Genomic DNA, 22,824 nt, shown 5'->3' on the forward strand with positions numbered 1-22,824 from the left:
GCGATTTATGACCAAAAAGTGCAACCTTACTTGCATCTTGTCACTTTAATAGTGTAGTGTATTAACACGAACCGTCCCGACTTTCTGGCATGTTACGTCATACTAAATTATACAACACCAATACTGGTAAAGATACCAGATGTTCCTACCTTATATGAAGACCTTGATTGATACATTGACAGGTAGCGAGAGGTAGAGAGAGAGGAGATTAGTCAGTAACAGACGGGCGCGGAGGTGAATACTACAACTGGCGAACGAGGATGGATTCTAAACAGCACGGTGGGTTGTGTTGTTTTTCTTCTTAATGAACAGTTTCCGGATCAAGTGGAGGAACGGCCAGGTAAGGAATCCATTTGCATGATTTGGATTTGACCAAGAATGAACGGTTTTCGGTAGCCGGTGGAGAAATGTTTATTTTGATGCTCGTGATTTGCACGATGAGCGGAAGTTACCCAGTAAAGTGTTTATTTCTACTCATTGTGTGGCTTGCATGCAAGGAAGGGAAGATTGCATGCATTTGAATGAAAAGGGAGAAGTGGTCAAGTGTGCGCAACGATACCTTTTGAGCGTCTTATTGCTGCGCATCTTTTGATTATATCGGAGTTGCGAGAATCGTAAGGATTCTCCGCGTTTAGAAAATCATTAGGATTTTCTTGGGTTGCGAAGATCGGAAGGATCTTCCAGTTGCGAGAATCGTAAGGATTCTCCGTGTTCAGAAAATCAGGAGGATTTTCTCGGATTGCGAAGATCGGAAGGATCTTCCAGTAGCGAGAATCGTAAGGATTCTCCGTGTTCAGAAAATCAGGAGGATTTTCTTGGATTGCGAAGATCGGAAGGATCTTCCAGTAGCGAGAATCGTAAGGATTCTCCGTGTTCAGAAAATCAGGAGGATTTTCTCGGATTGCGAAGATCGGAAGGATCTTCCAGTAGCGAGAATCGTAAGGATTCGCCGTGTTAAGAAAATCAGGAGGATTTTCATGGGTTGCGAAGATCAGAAAGATCTTCCAGTTGCGAGAATTATTTAGATTCTCCGTGTTCAGAAAATCAGGAGGACTTTCTTGGGTTTCGAAGATCATAAGAATCTTCCAGTGGCGAGAATCGTAAGGATTCTTCGTGTTTAGAATACCAGGAGGATTTTCTTGGGTTTCGAAGATCAAAAGGATCTTCCAGTTGTGAGAATTATTTAGATTCTCCGTGTTCAGAAAATCTGGAGGATTTTCTAGGGTTACGAAGTTAGAAAGGATCTTTCAGTTGCAAGAATTGTGAGGATTCTTCGTGTTCACAAAATCAGGAGGATTTTCTTAAGTTGCGCAGATCGGAAGGGTCTTCCAGTTGCGAGAATCACAAGGATTCTCTGAATTCAGGAAATCTGGAAGATACCCGGGTAGTGAAAATCGGAAGGATCTTCCAATCGCATGTATCCTAGTGATTCTACGTGTTAAGAAAATCAGGAGGATTTTCTTGTGTTGCGAAAATCGAAAGGATCTTTCAGTGGCGAGTGTTTCGGGGATCCTCAGTGTTTCAAGGTTGCTAAGATATAAGGGACCTTCCATTTGTGAGAAACTTGAGGAGCCTCCTCGTTAAGAAAGTCTTGAAATATCCTAAGTTTGCGAAGACCAGTGACGAAAATCTTAAGGATTCACTATGTTACGGAGGGCGGAAGGATCTTCTGCAAGAATTGCGAGGATTCAGTAAGTGTAAAGAATTTGCCATGGGCATGTAGAAGCGTATAAGCTACGTTAATACAAGGAACGTCATTGGGCGGCAAAGATACAGGATAATAACTCAAAAAACGGATTCTTAAGATTTCATCCGACGTTTCGGTCACTATATAACCAACAGTCAAAATTCGAAAAAAAGAAGAATGTTCCAGTTAAGATAATCGTGGTTATACTGGAGGATCCATATAGTCGATGTGGTAAACGCTGGAGTATTTAACTACACTGAGAGTGCCTGGGGTTTATAGCAGAATATTCAAGTAACTTTTAATATGGAATTTTACTTGACATTCTTGAACGTAAAGTGTATCCATCACACAATAATGTGGCATGTTACACGATGGGAGAAAAAAAAATGTGATTGGCGAAGAGAGGTCTCTGAGAATATATTATCGTCGCAGCACTAAATCGAAGTCGTGACTCGCGCGACATGTGAAGTTATAGATGCGAAGTAAATTTGAACAAATGGTTAGCATTGCGCATCATTCAGCTAGTTAAGAGCTACTACATGCACTCATCCGAATCGAGTAGTGTCACATTAAAGTGAGTAAAAACTCAATTTTCGCACCCCAGTCCACTTCGAATTTCAAGCAACAGCATAATAGTCGCAATGTTCATGTTACACTGAACTGAGAAACTAGTTTGGTTCCATTAGGACCATCACGCCATTAAGAAAAGGAATCAAAGTAAGGATTCACTGCACTTTTGGGAATTAGCAAGGAGTTGTACGTTTGTGATTGCTTTATATTTACGAAAATACTAATTGTTCGTGTTTACAAAAATACTAAGTATTCGTGTTACTAAAGCTGAAAGAAGCTGCCGAGTTCGAGAAAAGATAGAGGCAATGAACGATAGTGCTAAGATTGGATCGTTGATGAGTCTAAGGGAAGTGGTTTATCAGATGACGGCCTGCACATGATGTCTGTGTAGCTTTGCAACATGGAGTAGCTAATAATCATGTGGTGAGAATTCGGTTGAATTGCTGAACGGTATATGAATCAGCTGATTTGAAAAGGATGAAATAAAAAAAAATATCCAGAAGAATGGAGTCAGTTGAGTTGTGTGAAATAGAGAGAGATGAAGATGAACAGGATGGATCAGTGTCCCAACTGATATGGAGAGTTGAGAGTTGAGAATCGTGACGGTCAACATACCTTATTGTCATACATGCTCGCCTCATTCGTTTTGTCAAATTGGAGACTGCAGGTTACATTCCCGTTCATTGTGCTTCATTGTGCTTACAACACAATATACAATTTCACGCAATGGCAGGTGGGAGGAGGCACTTCAATTAATAACTCTGATAGTGCACAAAGAGAACGGGGTTGAAGAAAGACAGGTCGGGTTCTAGTGAGAGTCAGGATTTCAAAAGAAGCAAAAGCATCAACTAATGAATTGATTCGTTTAGTTCTGAGTGAAAATGTCGAGAATCACAGAACACATTTTTGGTTGTCCTACTGGTGTGTTTTGTACTACTCAAAAAAAAAAATCAAAGTATTAAACGCAGCTCTAACGTGTTGCTGCTGACCGCATAACAACCGAAACGTTGAGTGAGTGTATTATAGGTATGTGACCCACAGAGGTGAATTACACTTTGAAAACTTTACGGCCTATTTAACTAATTCACAAACTAATCATAAGTTAAACGAAAAATCAGCATGGATTTGAATATCTGATTGCTGTGGATGCGTTGATTCTGGTCACATTCTTGATAATTTCAGTAACTAGCGACTGGAATAATCTTTCTTGGGAAACGCTGTTCTCGTTTTTCCGTACACTGGGGACAAACTTCAATATAGCATCCGATTACTAATTTAGAAAGTTTGAATTCAAAGAGTGTCTCAATGAATTATTTAGAGGCCGTCACTGTGAGATTGATTATAAGGTGTCAATCCTAAGTATGGAAGTACTTGTGAGCCCAATTCTGATTAACCCTCCGTACTGGGAGGGCGCGGAGGCTGAAACATGCCGCATTTAGTCGTTCCCGCGTTTTCGTATTTTTCTTTGTGTTTTCGTTCATACTTGAGTGGAACACTGATGGAAGAGTGAACGGTCGTCGGTCGTCAATGACAAGCAGGGCGCGGAGGCTGAAACATGCCGCATTTCGTCGTTCCCGCGTTTTTGCATTTTTCTTTGTGTTTTCGTTAGTACTTGAGTGGAACGCTGTTGGAAGAGTGAACGGTCGTCGGTCGTCAGTGACAAGCAGGGCGCGGAGGCTGAAACATGCCGCATTTCGTCGTTCCCGCGTTTTCGTATTTTTCTTTGTGTTTTTTGTTCGCACTTTGTGTAAACGATCGACGATGGCTCGGTGGCAAGAGACCACATTGCCCGCATCGTGGTGCTCGTGTTCGTCGTTATTCCGAGTTCGGAAATGCTAGTATCCAAGAGATTGTTTTTCAGTGCGTCGGGTATTCTCGCTTATGTATTTTTTTCGGATTCTTCAATGGACGATCGAAGAATCAGCGAGTGGTGTGAACGAGTGCACATTTAATATGGTTGGACCGTTTGCATGCTGAGCCCAAAGCCAAACATAGAAAACCAGCTGGTCAGGATTACCCGGTGAGTTCGTTCCTTATTATTACTTTTTATATTTGAACATGACATATATGGGGATTTCGGAGGGGTAGCCTAAGGAAGTTAAATGAACTGGTTTCCGGGCAAATGTTCGTGGGGTGGCCAGACTTTGTCACGAGATAACAACTATCATGTTGTTTTCCGAAGGTCTCCAGTGAATTTAGCTTACCCTGCTACAACAAACCATCAGGTAGATCATTCCGTTCCGGTATGACTCTGCAGCCATAGGTAATCCTTGCGCTGATGGTGGGTACACAATCATCATCATCATCATCATCACTTGTGAGCCCAATTCTGATCATGTTTTGCCGGCAAGCGCTGTAACGAATAACCAGAAATAAGAACTGTTATATTCTTCAGATAAAGAAAAGCAAGGCAAAATGTTTGGTATGTTTGAAATATAAATGAATTTCAACATATATCTACTTTAGACAGGACGAAATTCCCTTTTTCCGAATGAACAGCTGATCCACATGTATGTAAACTTCGAGATGTTTCGATGATAGAGATAGAGTTAATTTGGCGTAAGCGTATGTGGATTGAGTTCGTTACAATAGTATTGATGTCTCCGATGTTAAAAAATAATAATTACACGGAGCAATGAAACTCGATAAATGTAAAAAAAACGGATTCATGTAGGTGCAACGTAACATGAACTTATGTTTTGAATTGGAATGGTATTGCCATCGTTTAGGCTAAGTTTGGTTATATAGCACGTGACATTTAGAACAAGATTTTATATCCTTCACAACAAGAATATTAAAGATGTTGACAAGTCCAAAGCTTGTGCAGTCTCTGCAGTGTGGTCCAATTATCACCCGTATTTATACTACCTTAGGTAGACATAATGAATCATACCTAGACATTTAGGTACTGTAAAGAACAGTGTTTCATGTAGGTAGATATCCTATGCACACAACCATTAGGTAGATACTACAGTCCTTTCCCCTTTAGAAAACTCAGAAAGTCATCACCAAAATAATGATAGCACAAATAAACTGACGAGTCCGTCACTTTCAAAGAACATATCTGTTTGCTAACAAAACTACAAAAACAAAAAGACGATTTCGTCATCGGCAACTTTACCAAAAAGTACAAATAACACAAATCCATTTACCAAAACATAACATGTGACAATTCCGCCACAAAAGAACAATTTTGTTCACCACAAAAAATAACATTTCGTTATTACCAAAACAAAAAGACAATTTCGTCAATACAACATCGGCCAAAAAGAACATTCTGTTCACAACATAATGGCAAACCATAAAAGAACAATTCCGTTCTCCGCAAAAATAACAATTTGTTATTACAGCAACCTGAAAACCTTAAGGAAATAATTTCGGAATAACTCAAAAGAAATTACACGTTCCTTGATCCTCGTCGCCACTTTTATATCCTTCACAACAAGAATATTAAAGATGTTGACAAGTCCAAAGCTTGTGCAGTCTCTGCAGTGTGGTCCAATTATCACCCGTATTTATACTACCTTAGGTAGACATAATGAATCATACCTAGACATTTAGGTACTGTAAAGAACAGTGTTTCATGTAGGTAGATATCCTATGCACACAACCATTAGGTAGATACTACACAAGAGAAGGAATTTGAAGTGGTATGAAGAAAATAGTTACTGCATATATAGGTAAATCCAACGGAAGCTAACGATCCTTCCGCATCTGGTGGCAGGAATGAGAACCCTATGAAAAAAGGGGCTCCGCTAAAATTTTCCATGGCGCAGCATAGGAAAAGTGCACTTTTTTCACTTTTTCGTATCGAATTCTGCAGCGTGGAGAAACAAACGAGCACTTTTCGGAAAGAAAATTTGATTCTCTTTCAGATGCGCTTAGATCCGGTAGGTACTTACGAACAATTTCTGTGATTAATTTGAGGAGCTCTTGCTATGCCTCCGGCGGGCGATCTCCCGGATTTTTTGTTAGCTGACCAATCCGATGTTTGTCGGCGTGGGCACCGAGAATGATGATATTAGAAGCCATTGCCAATGGAAAATAGCAACTATCGGTGCAAAATATGAGTAAATTTTGAAGACAAAAAAGTTGATTTTTTATGTAAACAAACGATTTTCTCCCTATCTCACTCAGCGCCTCTACAATGGGGGACCATTCGGATTCACCTATAGCTACAGACGTCTCTAAACAAAAAAAAACTAAAATAAAAAAGTAAGGGAGATTATGGCAGAATCAACGTACAGTAGACGTAAAATCCCGCATAATCACAAACTGTAAATGCACTGTTTTACATACTGTAGGTAACCATTAGCAATTGTCATTTAACCATTTCTTAGACTATCGGAGGTAACAGTAAGCTAACCATTCCATGTATAGATTTGCCAGTTTGACAAACGGTAATCCGCCAATTTACAGTATGTGGAATAGGCGGTTAAGATAGGTTACCATAAAAATTCGCTCGTTTTCTCGAACAAATTTTTCGCAATACAGTAAAGGAAACGGTCAATATATTATCCAGTTTTTCGTACAATTCACTGCATAGCAAATAGTAAGAGAACAGTTTAACAGTAAATCTAGAAGAAAAACGAACACTGTATGGGTTATTATTGATGTATGGTGTTTCGTGGTATTTTATGCGTATGGAATATGGTTCTGCTATACTTGAACCGTTTGAAATTAAAAGGCATTCATGCGTTTATCGGATATTTTTATTTAACAAAATACAATACCTCATACTAGGTTTGGTAATACCTACCACTATTGACTGATTAAGTGGTAATTGCTGTGGTGAAAGTGGACTTCCATCGCAGGGAGCATTCAATTCCCGCCCGCAGCAGGGCGAATCCTTCGGTACTCCCTTTTGCGGGACTCCCCGCAGCCGCAAAGTAAGGCCGGATCCTCGGCCGGATCAAGTTTCTCCAGTTGACTTGGAGCTCCGGAATCCTGCAAAACAATTTGCATCCGATGAAATATATCACAACATAAAAAATAAATTAAGTCTTGCAAAACTTACCCTTGTTTCATCCATACCGTGCTCAAGGCGCTTGAAACTGTTATCCTTTCAAGAAAAGTTTTCAGTTCACTGCGGGCGAAAGATTTTGTTTTTTTTTTCTACTTATGCAAACTTCAAAGTTCGACCGGTACAAATACCAATGCAAGCTACTATTTAGCAAACTGTTGAATTTAGGTGGCATACAGTGAAATGCGCATGTGTAAGTGTGTTGCGGAATGAAAATCACAAACCGTTTGAGAATAGGTCATTCTATATTGCGACCATATCTCCTGAGTTTTCATCACTATATCATTCGACAATTTCTGCACAATATGACATATTGTTACACCTTGGTATGTAGGCAACCCACCGTTCTTTAAGATCAATTGCTTCGAATTTCACAGTTTCAACAGAAAAGAACATGTTCGAGGTACAGTAACAGTTTGATATAAAGGAGACATACTGTGTGGAGAATAACCCAAATTGTATTTCTCTATGCGGGATAACTGTAACATGTTTACGATGTTTAATGATCGAGATAATGAGGAGGATAGGTCAAAGGTTGGACTTGTTGTTAAACAAATCACATGCTTCTTGGATGATCGTATTCGTTAGATTATTCAGATTTTATTGTGTTTCCAGTTCAAAACCGAATTAGTGACATTTTTTCTTTTACTTCCGCTGCTTTTGCCTTGCGTTATACACTATGTCGGAAGTGGGGCGCTGTATAGAATACCAGGTGTACAATACAGCGCCCCACTTCCGACATTGTGTTTAACGCAAGGCAAAAGCAGCGGAAGTAAAAGAAAAAATGTCGCTAATTCGGTTTTGAACTGGAAACATAATAACTGATCTGAAGTGATTTAAGAATATGTAGTCAATCATATGGGACTCGAAATAATTGCAACTTTTCTACGGTATAAATGAGTTACTCTAACATGTTGTACGGCGCTTTTGGCCAAGATTTATGTATTAATATTCGGCTATAGTAACGAGCACTTTATTTATTGTTGAGGGGGGATTGTAGTGTATTAACACGAACCGTCCCGACTTTCTGGCATGTTACGTCATACTAAATTATACAACACCATTACTGGTAAAGATACCAGATGTTCCTACCTTATATGAAGACCTTGATTGATACATTGACAGGTAGCGAGAGGTAGAGAGAGAGGAGATTAGTCAGTAACAGACGGGCGCGGAGGTGAATACTACAAATAGGGTCCTAAAATTAAAGACGAAATCTCGCTTATATTGAATAATACGATCAAGCATGGTATTCTAATCAGAATTGTACTTTACTCGAACTTGAAAAACAAAGGAATAATGAGAAAATTCGAAATAAGTAAAATGGTAAATAGTTCTACCATAGACTAATTTCAAGACCTCGTTGTACCAAAGAAAACGATCAAATTTTCGGTGACTAGTCCGGTACCCAATAAATATTCATAACCGTGTATTTTTTCCGTGTAAATTGCCTTTTGTGTAAATTTTATTTAGCGTGTTACACTGATCTGACAGCTCTGCCAGTAAGGGACTAAACATAAATTACGTAAAGTGAGTACCGAGGATTGTTCACAATCTGCGAACTTGACTGCGGAAAAAATTGCGACCATGACGCCGCTGGTTCTACTTTGACATTTGAGGTCAACCTTGTGTGACTGAGCTCGACATTTTTCGCACTGGGATTTCAAAATTGTTTTTATCTGATACACATGGTGAAAAAAAATCACTCAAAGTATGTGTTATAAGCTAGGGACGAGACAAAAGGCTAAAAAAATAAAAATTATATATTTTCAACTATGGTTAATAAAAACGTCAAAAAATGAGTAAATATGTACTCTTGAACCATGTATTGTGGTTTAAAACAAGAATCCCGATAGGACTTTAGGAGCCTATTTGAAGAAGAGAGAGTCGATGAAGAGAACTCTCTCATGTTACTTTCGCCCTTATTTAAACTCAATCTAGAAATGTGATGGAAAATGTTTGCATCGATTTTTCTCAATGTTTACGTTCTGGGGATAGGCCCTTTTCAAATGTAACGCGAGAAATCACCAAAAAGGGAACGTTCAAAAATTACGTCCAACATTTGGGGGAGGGGGGGGGTCTAGAAATGTGTGACAGTGCGTGTATTGGGTATAGGAAAATAGCGTGACAGAGGGGGGAGGGGGGGTCTAGAAATCCCAAAAATTGATGGACGTAATATTTGAATCTTCCCAAAGCGGCTTTCAGTGTGGCCTGGCTTATCTAGATCAAATTGAACCGGTTTAAAAGTGACAGTTTGTTCTTCTGCGGATGTGTTGGTCGGAGGTCCTCTGTTTGTGTGTGTGTTTTTGTTAGCTTTTCCTCCGCGACCGTGTTCGTCAAGCGCCGCAGCGATAATTTTGACGGTCGTCTTCTCATCATCGTGTCGAGTCCGTCGTGCATGGCGTTTCTGCTGGTTTCGGAGGCAGTGTTTTGTGGCAAAAATCGCTGGTAAAAACTGTGCTTTTCGACGCAATTGTGGTACGATTCGATTCGTTACGCGTACGGTCGTATTTTCGCGAGTGAAGAAAGTGTTTTGGGTTTTGAATTTGAGGTAAATTCAGCACCGAAAACGTGCGTCAACATTCGGCCCTGAAATCGGCCGAGAGGAAAGGCGTTTCGATCGACGGCGGACTGTTTTTCTCCAGCATCAACACATCGGTGACCAGCAAGTTGAGCATTTTTCGGTGTTGTTACGGGGTAAGTTCGTGGTTTTGTGCAATTACAAAATGTGTATTACCTATTAATCCCTGATTATAAAAGCGTTGAAATACAACAAAAAGGTGCTTTGTTTTCCAATATTTTATGGTCGATATGGAAATTAGCAAACAGAGTCGCATTCAGTCTTATCAATCGAAATCACAATATTCAGAGGGGTTATGTTTGTGCAGAATGGGGCCCTTGTTATGCTGGGTGAAGACTGATCCGTGAAATATTCAGCACCGGCAAAATTGGGTTTTCAAATGATTAAAAAGGTACCTTTGTGGAGCCTTCGAAGCTGCTGTGCATTGATTTGATTACGTACCTAGTTCTTGATAACAGCGTCAATGTTAGGCCAGTAGGTGAAGCTTCTCACTACAGATTTAATTATCTGCATTCCGGGGTTCCATGCATGCAATTTGTTTAGAGAACTGCATTTTGCAAAGACAGTGTTACTACTATACAATCCAGGAGCATGAGACATTTGCCTATTTTGCACAACGATTCGCGTCATTTAAAAACATATTTAGTTTACCGGTTTCTGGTGCTATTGTCCAGTTGTTTCGAAGATGTTGCATAACGGATTGGAGAGTTGCTTCATTTCGTACTGAATCAGCCAATACAGGAAGGACTCCTGCAGATTCGGCTTGCATACTTTCAATGTTTGCTTCTAGCTGAATACTAGCTTAGTCCTCATCCAGTGAACAACCGTTATTTCCAGCGTTCGGACGTTTTCAGAACTTCTTCCAAGCTTCAGCAGCTGTGCAGTCTCAATTTTCAACAAAATGAGCTCAAATTTTGGGAGATGGTATACCTAGAAGAATCTAGTTAAGAATCAATTAAGGGTTGGGAGATTAAAAAGTTGATTATTTTATTCCATAATCTGAAAGTATACCTACTAGACTAGCTAGATAATACATACACATTTCAAATTTGATAAAGATTGAAGCACTAGGAAGAAAATTTCTGGAAAAATACAGGGAAGAATTCCTGAACAAATCCCGAGATAAATCCTATGTAGATTTCCGCCAGGAACATCTTGAATAATTGGTGGAAGATTGTCCAGAGGGATATTTAGAAGATTTCCGGTAAAAACACAACAAATACTAAGTGGACTTCTTTTCAGAATTCCTAGAAAAATCTGAAAGAAGCCCTTGGAATAATTCCACAAGAAGTTGCTTTGAAAATTTTACTGAAGAAGTCCTTGAAGGAATCCTTGCTAGAATTTCAGTATTGATCCAAGGAAAGATATCGAAAGGAATCCTTGGAAGGATTTCAGAAGGAGTTTCAATGGAGATTCCGAGAGAAATAACAAGAAAAATTTCTTGAAAGAATTCTGGGAAGATTCCGAAGGAAGTGTCTTGACAACGTTCTGGGAAAAATCAATGGAAGAATTCCGGGCGAAATCCCTGGAATATTTCCGGGACCAATATCTAGAAGAATTCAAAAAGAAATCTAAAAAAATGTCCCAAAGAAAGTACTGGAAAAAAATTTCTCAATAAACCCGTGGAAGAATTCAGAAATAAATGACAGGGAGCATTTCTGGAAACTTTCTAAGTTGAAATTTCTGGTAAAATTCCGGAAGATTTCACTAAGGGTCTGTGCCAATTGGCGAATTAAAATTAATTTTCACTTAAACTTGACAGTTCGATAATTATTTCCTTAGGAGAACTGTCAAGTTTAAGTGTTGAACTATCAAATTTGAGTAAAAATTAATTTTAATTCGCCAATTGACACAGACCCTAAGTAGTTCTGGAGACTTTGGAAAAAAAATCCTGAAAGAATTCCAAAGAAAGAAATTCAAACGATTTCTATGAAAATCCCCATAATAATTACGGGAAAAATCCTTGAAAAAATACCGGGTTTCCGAAAAGATTATTGCAAATGAAATGCCTTGAAGAATTTCGGGAGATATCCTTAAAAGAATTTTGGAAATAATCCCTAGAAGTGTACGAGGAGAAATCTCTTAAAATCCGTAAGAAATCATTGGGAGAATTCTAAGTACAATTTTTGGACAAATCACTAAACATTCCATAAAAAATCTCTGAGTAGGAAAAAATTAAATAGAAGATATCCTCATGAAATCCCTAGGAAAAAGTAAAAATAAATCCTCGAATAATTTCTGATTTTAATGAAGATTTCCGAAAAAAAAATGCCTAGAAAGTTTTAGGAGAAATCCTTGGGAGAATTTCCATAAAAATACATTGAAAAAACCCAGAAGGAAATTCTAGAAAGAAAACACCTTGGAGATTCTGCGGAATAAAATCCGTAAGGAATCCCTAGAAGAATTGCGGAAAACATTCTTGGGTTCTTAGAAACAAATTAGCAATTATTGGAAGAAATTTCTGGAAAAATACCGGGAGGAATCCTGCTCAGATTTCCACGAGCAACAACAACAAAAAAATACGAGACAAATGCCTGAACGAATTCCGGGAGAAATCTAATGAAGATTTCCGAAAGGAACATTAGGAATACTTTCTGGGAGAGTTCCTGGAGGGAAACCTGCAAGATTTCCGGGAGGAAGCTTTAGTAAAATGCAGGGAAAAACCTTTTTAAGAGTTCAAGTAAGATTCCTAGAAGATCTCGGAAGATGTTCTTGGGATAGTTCCGAAACGAAACCCCAGAAGAATTTCACGAGAAACGGCTTTGAGAATTCCGCAAGGAATGCCTGAAAAATTGCCTGACATAGCCTTAAAAAATACATAAAGCATACATAAAAAGCTCTGGAAAAAATCTAGGGGAGAAAACCCTAAAACAATCTGCGGAAATGTAGAAGATTTACGGTAAATACCCTTAAAATAATCCGGGATCAATCGTTTGAAATATTTTAGGTGAAACAACAGAGGATATTTGTGTCCTGGCCATTGCGGCGACTCGAACCCCTACTCATGCTTTCGAGAGCTCTAACCTTGAAAATTCGTGAACAAATGCGCCTGGCTTGGTTTATCTGCCTCCCTTTGCAACCCGAATAAAAAAATACAGTATAAAAACGAACGTTGTATTGTAACAGTACTATTTAGAATCATATTATTGTAAATGAATTGTTCTAAATACTGATACGTGGGTTTAAATGTACCGTACATTGTATGGTACATGTATAGTTTCAAACAATAAAATGTACCGTAAATATTTTGTTTTTAATTGTAATTTCACTACTAGTTATACATTTAATCAAATGGTTTTGGGATGGTTCTCTTTTGTTATGTTGTACTGTTTTAAATTACATAAACCATATGATGTTATATTATCTTGTCATTTTTCTTCTGTTAATGGCATCTTAGGATTACTAGATTTATTAGAATGTGCTTTGGGAATTCTCCAGAGCGTTTTAGATAACACTTCATATATAGGATCGCCCACGTCTAAGTCTGAGTAGTCTCTGATTGCATTAACAGTTGAAGCTTAAGCATTCAGTACACGCTTTGCCAATATGCGCAAATATTTGGCTATTTGACGTATCAGACGTTAACAGACGTTTGGCGTTTGGCTATTATTTGTCAATGGTCAGTACACGTAAGACAAACAATTGGCAAACTCACATTTGCACATGTTTGCCACTCGAGTACTGATTGGAGTTGCAAACATGACCAAATATTTGCTATATTGCCTTACTTGAAAAGTGTTCAATTTGTAATATTAGCAAATATTCGCCGCGACAAAATTAGGCAAATATTTGCCTAATTTTGTCATGCGTGTACTGACCAAATAAATTTGCAATAACATTGTTGTGCAAATATTATTTGCACAACAATGTTATTGCAAATTTATTTGGTCAGTACACGCATGACAAATAAATTTGCCAAATATTTGCACATTTGGCAAAGCGTGTACTGAAGGCTTTAGGCTCCCATGCCCCTCCAGTCAGATAACCGGGTTTTGCAAACTAAGCATAATTTGTGGCAACACTTTGAGCGGCATGATGGAACTATGCCGAGCGCGCTAAGTGTTATTAGACCACTAATGTAGTTGCATGAAGTGGGTGACGAGGTACATAAGTATCATTACAGCGTGCTTAACCGTTATTGCAATATTGAGGCACCAGTTTGACTAAAGTTTTAAATACATAACTCATGAGAAAACTGTCAAGTTCGATTCAAATATAAGTTAGGTTAAAAAGCGAACCCGCAGACGAACCTATATTAAAAGTCATTTCATCAGTGTTCAGTCCAGTCCATATGTTAAAGATGGCTCTACGTCAAAGATAAAGTTCGTCAATCGCATTTGATTCGGTTGTGGTCGAAGGCAGGTTCACATGAGAGAAGAGGAGAAAACTCCCCTAAATGCATATACAGAAAGAATAGTGTTGAACTCATCCACTGTTTAACGGTAATCTGACCTGCGTCTTTCCGGGTTGACCTACAGTCGTATTCCTCTCATCGCACTTCACATACCTAGCCCGCCATATCTCTTGGATCTGCAGTTCTTAGGACATCTGGGTTTACCACTTATTTAAACATTTTATTGAATTTAAACTGATGTTTCAACTTATTCATTTTTTTTTCTTTCCTTTCCTTTGCATCAAAAAAGTCAAAAACATCAACAAAACAAAGCACGGAAAAATCTAAAACTAAATAAATAATTTAAAATCACAAAAAAATGTTACAAAAAAGTGAATGGTTCAAACGTAAGAAAAACAGTACAATATATTGTTACATAAAAATCGAATGTAAATGTATAGTAGCTACAATGTGCAAAGCTTTTAGCGAAGCATTCCATTACAATACACTTTATTGTAGCTGGTACACTGTATGGTGCAGGAATGGTTTTCATCAAACACCCTATGGTTAGTTTTTATCCGGGAAGTGGGCAGGGCCAGGATAAATAAATGCAACGTGATTCGATGCTTCTTCATTCGTCAGATTGGAATTGGTTTTGTTAATTTTTCACCTTAAGGAAAAGTTTTTTGAATTTCGGAAAAAAAATTTTAAACTTCTGGTAGGATTTTTTAAAAGAACTTTGGAAGGAATTCTTTAGAAAATTTTCGTAACGAGTGTTTTGAGGAATTCCAAAAGCAAAACTGTTATAATTATAGGGTAAGTTTCCAAAGAAATCCGGGAGGAATCTTTAAGGGAATTTCGGGATCAATACCTGAAAAGTTATAGGAGGCATGTTTACAAGATTTCCTGAAGAAACTCATAAAACAATCTGGAGAGAAATTCCTGGAAGAATCCCGGAAAAATCCTTGTAATAATTCTAAATATTACACTTGAAAGAATTCTGAAAGCATTCTTTTGTAATAATTTCGAAACGAAGAATTTCGAGATAATTCTTGGAAAAAAAATCGAAAGCAGTTCTTAGTAAAAATAAAAAAAAACCATGAACATTTTCCAAGTAAGATATCTTTAAAAATTGTCATGTAAACAGCCGCAAAATGTCCTTGAGCAAAATTTGGGATGAAACCTCGGAAGAGTTCTGGAAGAAATCTCTGGAAGAACTTCGGGAGAGTTCCAGTTCTACTTTCAGGAAATCTGATTAATATATCTAAAACAGTGGTCACCAAACTGCGGCCCGCGGGCCGAATGTGGCCCTTGAGAAGGTTTAGAGCGGCCCGCGATCTTATTTTGAAATATATTAGAATGATTGAAAAAACTAAAAGCAACCATTTTTATCGAAGGCCTTTTAAGAAGTTAAGAATTAATTCCCAAACATTGTATCGTTTGAACAAAAACTATTTTAAATCGGCATAGATAACTTTGAAAATCATTTTCATCTGCAAAATAATTATGCCCAAAAAATTATGACTTCTACATTTTGACTCTGAAACTGTATTAAAACTTAATCAAAATAAATTTTCGAATGCCTTGCGGCCCGCAGCCTTCTTGTAAAATTGAATTGTGGCCCGCGTATACAGTGAGCCTGAGGACCACTGATCTAAAATAATTCCCATGACCAATAAAAAGACACATTGTTGACGCCAATGAGTCTTAACATTTTGGACGAAAATAATAGTAGTTTTCATAAAAACCACAATTGATACATAAGTACATTTAACAGCAATTATTAAAATAATGGATATAACTATCTCATACACAATATTCAAAAACTACACTTTTTATTACCGTGTCATGCCCTAGTACCATGTGCCTCCTAATACACCCGACTATTTTTTTTTTTTGCACGGGTAGGGTTTTTGCTATAACTCAGTCAATTTTGAACGAATTTACTTCATTTTTTATTGTTGATACATTTAACGAAAAGTTACAGTTTGTTTAAAAGTGAAAATTTTGCATGTCACAATCATTTTGTCTATCCCCTGTAGATAAAGTCATAGATATAGATATATGGGTTTCGAGTTGTATCAAGGTTTGTCCAGCAATAATGTTCAACTAAAGATAAAATTATAAAATCGGTGCACTTCCACTGCGAGCCCAGAACGTTAATTTGAAACCTCATTTTCATTTCATCCTTCGTTAATGTCAATGGCAGTGGACAAACGAATCTGGGTTATGCACGTACACCGACGTAGTATAACAAAATAAATACAAAGTAATCTGTAGAATGGCATAGTAGCTACAACACACAAGACAGATGTAGCGTAATGCACCGATTGCACCTCGCACGTAAATATAACAAACAAGCACAACCAACACTAACGCCATTTATCTATCGGGAATTGTCAACCCCGGTCCCGAATAAATCGCTGCATGCAGAACGTGACAGAAAGGGAAGATGACATGCAATAAGGATTGACGATGCGGGATGTCACTGTTTGACTATGGGCCAAAGCCTTGTTTTTGTTAAGGTTAGCAAATGAGCCATTTTACGAAATGACAACAATATTGATGATGATATTGATTTTCACGGATTATTGGACGCTACCTCCTGTCAAAATTCATTCATAAAATCGGCTCGTAAAATGGACTATTTTCCCCCTAGAGCCATTAACATTGAATAGCTGAATGGCGGAAAAAATACTAACTGACTGTACCGGAAAATAACTCAATAAGGCGCTGTCCATAAACTACGTAGACTTTTTTTTGGCCATCTCAGACCAGCCCCCCTCCCCCCTCGTTGACTTTTGTTCATACAAAAATTTCGAAATTTGTATGGAGCGTAGACTTTGGCCAGACCCCCCCGTCCCCCCTAAGAGTCTACGTAGTTTATGGACAGGCCCTAATAACTAATTTAATCATTTTTGCAACTCGGCACTATAAGATTCTAGACTTGCCATTTCGGTGAGGACACGGCCTACTTTTCCGCACGATACTAAACAATTGCATTGTTCATAATGCAACTCATTTCGGTTGCATTACTCGGCATTAACTCGGCAAGCCTCGTCGGATAAATGTACAACTCGTGCTGTAAAAATCATCATTTTGAAACTCGTTACATAATTAACTACATATTTTAGGACAAACCAAAATCAACATATTTGCAAATGAAACAGTTATTATTGAGTTATTAAGAACAAAGTAAGTAATTAGCTATTTCTTTAAAAAAAAATGCCCTTATAATTCTAAGTTGCATGCTAATGATTAGAGGGAAACCAAACGGCATTTTATGTTCAGTAATGTTTAGTCCTTGATTTGATCTTATAGTATAAAATATTAGTTATTATTCATTTTGCTTATTCTTGACGAAGTCAGTCAAAATGTTTAATCTTTTAGCTTTTATTCCCAACAAACCAATCCCAAAATTTGGCTTTCATCAGTATTCTATTTTTGAATGAACATTTGATCTTCTCTTGTTATTGTCTCCAACTTGGGAAAAATAAAGAAATAAAGCGAATATTTCCAGCAATAATAAAATATATTTAGGGGATTCACTAAACAGCGTAAACTGATTAAACTGATTAAACGTCGCAATCACCAAGGCAATCTTTGATTATTTCAGATAATCATGGGTTACGCAGTTATTTAATCTGTTTAGTGAATACCCCTATTATAATTGCTTAATCAGTTTAATCGGTTTACGCTGATGATGATAAACCTGGGCTGCCCCCACTCGCATAACAGTCCCATTTGCAAAAATAAGGAATTGAGAAAACGGCATTTGAAGTTTGAAAACTTGTTTCCATATAAAACTTTGAAAAATCGCCAAAATTTGAAAAATATTTCGATCATCTCGAAACTTTCACAGATTGCTTTGCACATGAATATATAACTGTAAAAAATATTATAATTGCTACAAAGTTGTTCAGTTTTGTGTTTCGTGACACAAAAATCCATGATGGGACTGTTATGCGGGTACTTTTGATATGGGACGCTCATGACTTGGTATTTTTTTCACACATTGACATAAAAATTCGTAATTTTTATTATTGTATTTGGAAGTACATCGAAAATGATGACTATTCATAACATTAACTCAAAATTGATGAAAAGTCAAATGGGACTGTTATGCGAGTGGGGACAGTGGGTGTGTTAATGGAATACCTGTAAGTAAAACGAAAATCGGGTTCAGTACTGTTCCTTCTAATTCCATTAAGAATTTGCATCGCTTGACAGATACGTATTTCGACCTCAACAGTTACTGTAAGGTCGTCTTCAGTGTCTTGTACTAGTCGAGTCAAATACCTTTTAAATGCAGGGTAATGAAATTACAGTCAGGATTCGTTATATAAGGTGGGTGGTACTTTACGCCCACCGTGATTTTTCGGCTGCCCTACATCCGATTGAGCTCATTTTTGTGTTAAGTTGCGGCATATTCCCGAGCAGAGTAAAAGAGCTCAATAATAGCATATTTTGATATGGAGATCAGAAAGTAACATGGGTTTGATTGACATAAGAGATTAAAGATACAAAAATAAAATCAAAAATTTACTCCTGGAACACTTTGAAGATGATGAAAAACATAACAAGATACGAAACACCTATTACTAATTTCAATAGTAAGAAAGAAAAGCACAATAATGCAGCATTTATTGTGCTGATTGTTTCGAAGCTAATACGTGATCACCATTTACGACGCATTGTTGTCGTCAATGCGCCTCGATATTACAAAACTGGGCAATAACTGATTACTTCTGTGCATTGGTGAATCTAGTTTTTTTCTTTTTTCTTGCTCATTCTCCCAAGCAGCAAACGCGAGAAAGAGAAGGATAGAAAGGGGTTCCGCGCACCCCCTTGCATCCCGCTCTTTCACTTGTTTATCAAGGAGGATAAGTGAGAAAAAAGAAAATGCTAGATTCGCCAATGCTTCTGTGACTAGTTGGACAAAATAAACATTAAGGTAAAACGGGACGCCGTGTTATTTTTCCTATCTTGCCTCTCTTTCTAACAATTTGCTTCGTAATTTTGAAGATGGTAATCTCGAGTTCTATCGCACTGAAGATGCTGGAAACCAATCAGCATATGCACTGCAAGTGAGCATACACAATGATAGGTTTTTGTTGCAAAATATGAAGTAGAATCTGAGATTACCATATTAGTAGCAACAGAGCAATGGCGGATATTTCCTCGACCGTCCCGTTCGCCCTTAATAGAGATAGGGATTTTCCCGTTTCCGCATCCTGCTTGTAGAAAAACTACTTTTCTTCAAAGACAAACACAGTATTAAAAACGAAGAACATTAAACATGACAACTAGCTAATAGATCAGAGACACACCGAAGACTAATGAAAAAAGGACTAAACATGAATTGAGAAAAATAAGACAATTCAAAAAATTGTTAAGCCCCGACATTTACTTCACAAACGTCAAACAACAGATAGAAAATGAACCATACAATAAAACGAAAATTTTCACATCTTCTACCGTAACCTTTTGAGTCAGTGCGCAACAGTGTCTTTACTGGACGACATGGTCTGTGCACGACTGGCTGATGAACTGCTTCTAAAGGCTTACGTTATCTATCCTATCCAAAGGTCTAGTGAACTGTCATGGTACGCGCAAATGCATCGTGTTCCTCCATATAGACGCGGGGCGATTGTGCGCACAGTTTAAGTAAGTGGTAGGGGAGATTCCTACGTCCTTCGGCGTGCCGCTAGAAACCTGTAAAAAAATGTGTGTCAACCTAATGTACAGGGGATGGCCAAAATGTTTGGGATAGGCAATTTTTTTTCTCTCACAAAAAAGTTCAACATGCTATAACTTGTCATAGAGCGCATCAAAAAATCTCAAATTTTGACTGTTTGTCAACCTATTATATGTGCATCATTGGTACAAATTTGGGATCGATTGATTAATCTTTCGCAAAGTTAGAACCGTTCGAGTAAAACACTATTTTTCAGACAACTCATTTTTGAGCTGTCATATCTCGGAAACCAGTGAACCGAATTGAATGAAATTTTGAACGTACACTAACAATATGTATATGCTTCACAAACTATTACAACATAGGTACTTTTTAAACGTTGAAAAAAGTTATCATGGATTGACACTTTTTGGATTTTTCTCGAAAAAATCTCATTATTTTACATCAATGTCAATAAATTTTAGTGTTGATATCCAAAGATTTTCCACTTCTGTTCTCAAATTATCTCAAATCAGATATATTAGAGCCTATTTAGATTGAAGGAAGAACACATTTAATAATTTTTGTGTGATATTGTAAATTTGACTTATTTTCCTCTATATGGGTAAAAATTTCAACTCGGTATAACTTAATTCGTCGTGAAAAAATATTACATTTTATAACGTCGTATTAAGTATCAATATATTGTTGATAAACGTTTAAAAATTCATTGAATTCGGTTCACTGGTTTCCGAGATATGACAGCTTAAAAATGAGTTGTCTGAAAAATAGTGTTTTACCCGAACGGTTCTAACTTTGCGAAAGATTAATCAACAGAGCCCAAATTTGTACCAATGATGCACATATAATAGGTTGACAAACAGTCAAAATTTGAGATTTTTTGATGCACTCTATGAAAAATTACAGCATGTTGAATTTTTTTGTGGGAGAAAAAAAGTTGCCTATCCCAAACATTTTGGCCATCCCCTGTATGTACATATAGGGTAAAGCGAACTACACCCATCGACTTATAGTTCACATGATCGATCGTTCTCGATCCAAGGCAGACAAATACAGGGTGGCCACAGACTCGGGAAATTCGGGAAAAAGTCGGGAATTGAAATTCATCGGGAAAAATTTGGGAATATGTCGGGAATTTTGTTTATGATCGGGAATAAAAACCCAAACCTATATTCAACAACTTCACTCACTTGAAATCCTTACACAATTTCACAATTATATTACACTTCAATCTTCTCCTTCAAAGCCTCACGCAGAAATTCCAAAATCCAAAAATTTGATGATAAGCATTGGTTTCTGAAATAAGGGAGATTTCTTGTTTGATAGAGATTATCCGGATGACAAATCTACATTGTACGGATGCTTAATTCAACAACTAGCACTTTAAATTTAGGTCCAAATATATTACAATCACAATTTTGAATGAATTAAGATTTGTGCGGGCTATAAAACACTTAGTTTAAATAAACAAAACGTAAAGAATATTGCAAAAAAATGGTACAAAACTTTGGGAATGATTTGCAGAAATGCGAAAAACTACTTCTTCAACGTTTTCCGCATTATTTTCACTAGAAATGTCCATGAATTCCGTAGGAAATTGTACATAGATTTTTCCCGAAATAAATGCAATGATTTCCCGTAAAATATTTCGAAAGGCAGTTTGTAAAGAACTCCTGTTTGGGAATTCGAGGAACCATGTAGATTTTCAGGGTGTCGAAATATCCAGTTTTTAACTAAGCTTTTGGAAAAATTCCTAAACTCGTTTCGAAAGCACTTTTTAAAATAATTGCTTTGAAGGAATTTTTAACGATATTTCTAGCCAAATTCGATATTGGATTCGAAGAATTGCTCCCTGTAATTTCCAAAGCCATCATAGTTATAATTTTGAATAGCGGCATTTTCAATATTTTTGGAAAAAAAAAACATTAAAAGCATTAAGAATTAAGTCGTTTTGGATAAGTTTCTGGTGGGTTTGTTTGTTATAGTAATGATTGAAACATAGGTAGCACCTCCTAAAATTTAAAGCTTGAGTCATTTAATATCTGGACCACCAGGGTGCGATGACGTCACGTTTTCGATTCCCGCATCTTGTACTAATGTTTAGGGAACCCAAATGCATTGTCAATTGGGGAACCCAATTGATGTTGGCTGCAAAAAAACCTATTGGGTTGGATTAGGGATGTCATATATGTGCATGATCTAGACGCATCGTTTAATTTAATGCAGCGCTCCCATTGGTCGGATATGAAAATTTTTTGACAGCATTCGGTTTCGGAATGCTGCCTCCTTCAGTGCTATCAATTGCATCACTATTCGTTTTGTTTCGAATAAGTTGCATGTGATGGACGCCGCGAACCGAAAATTAGTTTTGGACACTCACTTCGAAAATCCAACGTGATCAGGTTCAAAAATTACGAAATCGTTGAAATTGGTCAAATCGACCGTGTGCAGCGTTCTCGAACGTTTCCGTCAGGGGAATACTATCGATAGGCAGGACATGCGTCGTAGTGAAACTAAGGTTCGGAAGTTGCATTTGAACGTGTTAAGAACATTTAGGGCAAATCCTGGGCAGTCGGATAATGAAGTCGTCAAAAAAGTAACGCCAGCCAAAGTACTGTCAGGACAATTCATCTGCGAGAAACATTCTGATCTTTTCGGACCAGTAAGCAGCCCAACAGGATACTAAAGCAGAACCTAGTGACCAAAACACGTGCCCGGAAGTTGTATGACGAGGTTCTGACAAATTACGAAGGATGCATTTTCAGCGAGGATGAAACGTAGAAATAGCAGTGGAAGCCGTTTTCCATACAAAATGGCTAACTTTGACATGCTGTAACTTTGTTCTCATAAGAGCGATAGAGCTGAAAATATGACAGCGAACTACGAATATGGTGAATATTGTTATAACAAAATCTAAAAATTTTTGAAGCAA

General features: G+C 37.5%; 1 protein-coding gene across 1 annotated transcript in view; it reads left to right on the forward strand.

Annotated features, from left to right (window-relative positions):
• The first annotated feature begins 9,645 nt into the window (after positions 1 to 9,645).
• Positions 9,646 to 22,824, forward strand: part of LOC109401710 (GMP synthase [glutamine-hydrolyzing]) — a 32,535-nt gene continuing 19,356 nt past the window's right edge. The window contains exon 1 of the mRNA XM_029854874.2: positions 9,646 to 9,977. The gene's annotated coding sequence lies outside the window, so the exon portion shown is untranslated. The remainder of the gene's footprint in view (positions 9,978 to 22,824) is intronic.

The sequence above is a fragment of the Aedes albopictus genome, chromosome 2 (assembly GCF_035046485.1).
Source record: "Aedes albopictus strain Foshan chromosome 2, AalbF5, whole genome shotgun sequence".
Classification (NCBI taxonomy): Eukaryota; Metazoa; Arthropoda; class Insecta; order Diptera; family Culicidae; genus Aedes; species Aedes albopictus.